Here is a 4,864-nt window from a genome sequence, read left to right on the forward strand (position 1 = left end):
CCTAAAAGCAAGTCCCTGAAGCTAAATTCTCCCCCACTTTCTTGGGGAAAGAGAGCCCAGACAAGGTTCCCTCGTGACTCCAAAAGACTTACTAATGAAGAGCAGCATTTAGAGAGCCCTAAAAGACTTGCAAAGCACCTAATATGTGTTTTCTCACTGGATCCTCACAACCATTCTGGGAAGTTAATGCTATTATCCTCCCATTTTATTGATGGAGAAACTGAGTCACAGAAAGATTCGAACAAATGTGCCCCCTAGATTTTAAGTGGGCTTGGGGACTCCAACTTCTGCTGGAAGAGGGGAGTCTAGGTCTCTTCCTCTGCATTTCTTGGAGAGGCAAGATGGAGCATAGGACTGGAGCCACAAAGACCTGAGTTCCAATCCTGTCTTGGACACTTTCTAGCTATGTGACCCTGGGCAAATCACTGTCTGTGCCTCTATTAAAATGGGGAATAACAAGAATACCTGCTTCCCAAGGCCGTTGTGAGGATGCAAGGGGATGACGTGTCCTGTGCTCTGAAAACCTTCTAGTGCCTCGTGCATGCTGGCTAGTCCCGCCATTTTCTTGCCACTTCTGGGTTTAAAAACTCCATTTTAGGGTGACCTTAGCAACTGCTTTTATGATAAACACCCTGCAACAGTTTATCTTCACACTTCCTGCTTTTCTGTGGCACCCAGAGGTGGGAGGGAGACACAGAGGAAGAGAGAGGGCCAGCCGAGTGGAGGGGAATGACAAACGCATCAAGTAAAGCCCCAAAAAGGAGCAGAGCCAGAAGAACATTGTACACAGAGACGGATACACTGTGCTAAAATCGAATGTAATGGACGTCTGTGCTAGCAGCAATGCAGTGACCCAGGACAATTCTGAGGGACTTATGGAAAAGGTGCTACCCACGTTTAGAGGAAGAACAGCAGGAGAGGAAACACAGAAGAAAAACAACTGCTTGAACACATGGGTTGAGGCGGACATGATTGGGGATGTAGACTGGAAAGGACCACACCAGTGAAACTATCAATAATATGGAAATAGGTCTTGATCAATGACACATGTTAAAACCAGTGGAAATGCGTATCGGCCGTGGGGGGGAGGAGGTGAAGGAGAAAGTAAGAGCATGAATCATGTAACCATGGGAACTTTTCTAAAAAATAAAAATTATTTAAAAAAAAATAAAGAGTAGAAGGAAAGGGGAAAAAATAAAAATAAAACATTAACTACAAAAAAGAAAGAAAGAAAGAAAAGCCCTGAGCAGGCTGTGCTTGGATTCAGGAAGGCCTGGGTTAGAATCCTAGCGTGTGCCCATGGACAAGCCATTTAACCCTTCTGTGGCTCAGGCCCCTGCCTGAGAGCCAAAGGCATCCATAGACGGTAAGGCATTTCTGAAGCACACACCAGGCATTGTTTGATAGTCGGCTTTCAAGAGGCTTCTGAGACACTCAGGGGCTCAGGACAGCCTGGGGTGAATTGTGGGAATGAGGGAGCCCCACGGACTCCGTCTTGTGACTCTGGTCCGGAGCCCGCTCAGTTCCCTTTCTATTCAGTTATGGGTCTTGGCCAAATTCCATCCTCTGAGAAAACTTCATTCAATCATGGGAATTAAGAGAAAATGTTACGGCACTGTTGGAGCCTAGCCCTGGCGGCTGGACGGCTGGACCCCCTGTACCTCCTGTTTAGAGACCCCAGAACCAACCTCCTGAGCCCCCTACGTCCCCCCACCCTTCTTTTGTCCATGGTTTTAAAATTTCAATTCCGTAACTGAGTTCCTGCTCTGTGCAGGCCCTGTAGATACAAAGACAAATAATAGACTATCCTGCCCTCAAAGAGCTTACATTCAGCTCTTTGGACTATAACATTCACAGTCAGTAAGTCAGTCAATCAGCATTTTCTTTTTTTTTTTTTTCCTTTTTTTTTTTAAACCCTTAACTTCTGTGCATTGGCTCCTAGGTGGAAGAGTGGTCAGGGTGGGCCATGGGGGTCAAGTGACTTGCCCAGGGTTATACAGCTGGGAAGTGTCTGAGGCCAGATTTGAACCCAGGACCTCCCATCTCTAGGCCTGACTCTCAATCCACTGAGCTACCCAGCTGTCCCCCATCCATCCACTCTTACTCTTTTTTTTTTAAACCCTCAACTTCCGTCTTGGAATCAATACTGTGTATTGGCTCCAAGGCAGAAGAGTGGTAAGGGTAGGCCATGGGGGTGAAGTGACTTGCCCAGGGTCACCCAGCTAGGAAGTGTCTGAGGCCAGATTTGAACCTAGCACCTCCCAGGCTCTAGGCCTGGCTCTCCATCCACTGAGCTACCCAGCTGCCCCCCACAGAGAGTATTTGCCATGGACAAGAGTCCCAAAGGAAGGGCAGGTGCAGATGGGGCGCCATCTGCATTAGTGGAGGCACTGCAGTGTCAAAGAATGCTCCATGGACTAACTGGAACAATATCAATTTTGAATCAATCACTGAGCTTTTATTAAGGACCGACCAAGCTCTGGGAATACAAAGAAAAGCCAAAGACAGTCCCAGTCCTTCAGGAGCTTCCAGTGTGAGGAGGGAGACAATAGGCAGAGGAATGTGTCCAAACAAGCTACAGGCAGTGGAAGTAGGAACTAGCCCACAGAGGGGAAGCACTGCAATGAAGAGGGCTGGAGAAGACTTCCTGGAGGAGGGGAGGTTTTAGTTTGGATGAGAAGGAAGCCAGAAGGTGGAGACGAGAAGGAACCGCATCTGAGACCCCAGGGACAGTCTACAGAGAGTCAAGTGTTGGCACATTTCTAACCGTAGGAATGCAAATGAGAGAAACAAAGTCTCCACGCCAAAAAGAATTAGGTTTATTAAGAGAAAGCCAGCTGCACAATAAAGCCGGACTTCTGGTCAAGATCAAAAGACCCAGAGTCCTGTGAGAGGGCCTCACACCCAAAGACTAGCACAACCTATATACCAGTTTAAAAACAACTGATAGGGGGCAGCTGGATGGCTCAGTGGATGGAGAGCCAGGCCTAGAGATGGGAGGTCCTGGGTTCAAATCTGACCTCAGACACTTCCCAGCTATGTGACCCTGGGCAAGTCACTTGACCCCCCTTGCCTACCCTGACCACTCCTCTGCCTTGGAGCCAATACACAGTATTGACTTCAAGAGAGAAGGTGAGGGGTTAAAAAAAAAAATCCTGAACTTTTCTCTGTTCAGGGAGGCAGTTGATCCTGCATGCTGCCTCCTGCCCATTCAACCTAAATAAATCTCTTACCTTTAAAGGATTTCCACCGGAGTCTGTCATTCTGGAAAGGATGCCCTCCCTGGACCAAGGGTTCATCTCCAGCCCCCACAACACCATCTCATACAACAGGTCTCTGACAGGCTTGGTCCCTGATGGCTCGTCTCCAAAGAGTCGTGGGGACTCGATGAAGAAGGAAGCTTGAAGCTCTTTATCAGTGGGGCAAGAAGCATCCCTCAATTCGGAATGGAATGTTTCCTGGGAAGAGGGACACCTTTTCCTCTTTCCTTTGGAGCCAGAAGCTCACAGATTCATTGATTTAGAACTGGAGGGAACCTTTGGGTCTTTTAGTCCAAATGCCTTGTTTTATTGATGAGGAACCCGAGGCCCAGAGAAGGCCACGAGGCAGGAAGTGACAAAGCCAGGAGTTGAACCAGAGTTCTCTGACTCCAGATCTGGTGCTCTTAGAGTCACTCTCAGGGGAGGAACAAGGCCTGGACCCTGGCCCATTATCTGACTTGACTGGCAATAGCAGGTGGGGCTTGAAGATCTAAGCCTTCTGGGATTGTTTTCTCTTGACCTTTTGCTCTTTTTCCTGTAGCTGGGCAGCGGAACAAGGTGGAGAATTCATGCCTGCCTGGGTGACCCAGGACGATCTGGATGATCATGTTCTGTCTCTTTCTCAGTCTGGCCTTTTCTTTCCTTGGTTAAGTAAGCAGAAGGAGAGCATCTCCCATACTTTCCTTTATATGGCAGCCATTCTCTGCTGCTCCTTTTTTTAAAATTTAATTTTATTTATTGTTTTTGTTTATTATAAGATTTAAGGAAAATGTTAATAATATCAATTAAAGTTGTTTTATCTTGTGCACACTTTTTTGGTATGGAGAGCCAATTGTCAAACAATTATAAGCTCACCTCTGTATATATACATATATAAACATATATATGCAGATATGTTTGAGAGGGGGCAGCTGCGTAGCTCAGTGGATTGAGAGCCAGGCCTAGAGATGGGAGGTCCTAGGTTCAAATCTGGCCTCAGACACTTCCTAGCTGTGTGACCCTGGGCAAGTCACTTAACCCCCATTGCCTAGCCCTTACCACTCTTCTGCCCTGGAGCCCAGGACAGAAGGTAAGGGTTTAAAATATATATATATATATATTTGAGAATTATTTTTCAAATTTTGTCTATGACTTATCAAAAACCATTTTAATGCTCTATGTCCTAACAACTAATAGTATATTATTTTCTGTGATAGATTTTATTTTTTCTACTGAAAATAATAGAAAACTGCAGAGCACCAAGTTCATTTACCCAGAATCTCACAATCAATAAAATTTTGAGGCAAAACTTGGACACCAGTATTCTTTTTTTTAAACTTATTTATTTTTAAATATTTTTCCATGGTTACATGATTCATTTTTTCTCTCTCTCCCCTCTTTCCTCCCCTGTCCCAGAGTTGACAAGCAATTCCACTGGGTTATATATGTGTTATCGCTTGATACTTATTTCTATATTAAAACCCAAACCCCAAATTACATATAAACAAGGAATAAATCACATGTTTTCTTCTGTATTTCTGCTCCCACAGTTCTTCCTCTGGATGTGGAGAGCATCTTTCTCCTAAGTCCCTCAGGGTTATCCTGGGTCATTGCATTGCTGCTAG

The sequence above is a fragment of the Gracilinanus agilis genome, chromosome 6, assembly GCF_016433145.1.
Source record: "Gracilinanus agilis isolate LMUSP501 chromosome 6, AgileGrace, whole genome shotgun sequence".
NCBI lineage: Eukaryota > Metazoa > Chordata > Mammalia > Didelphimorphia > Didelphidae > Gracilinanus > Gracilinanus agilis.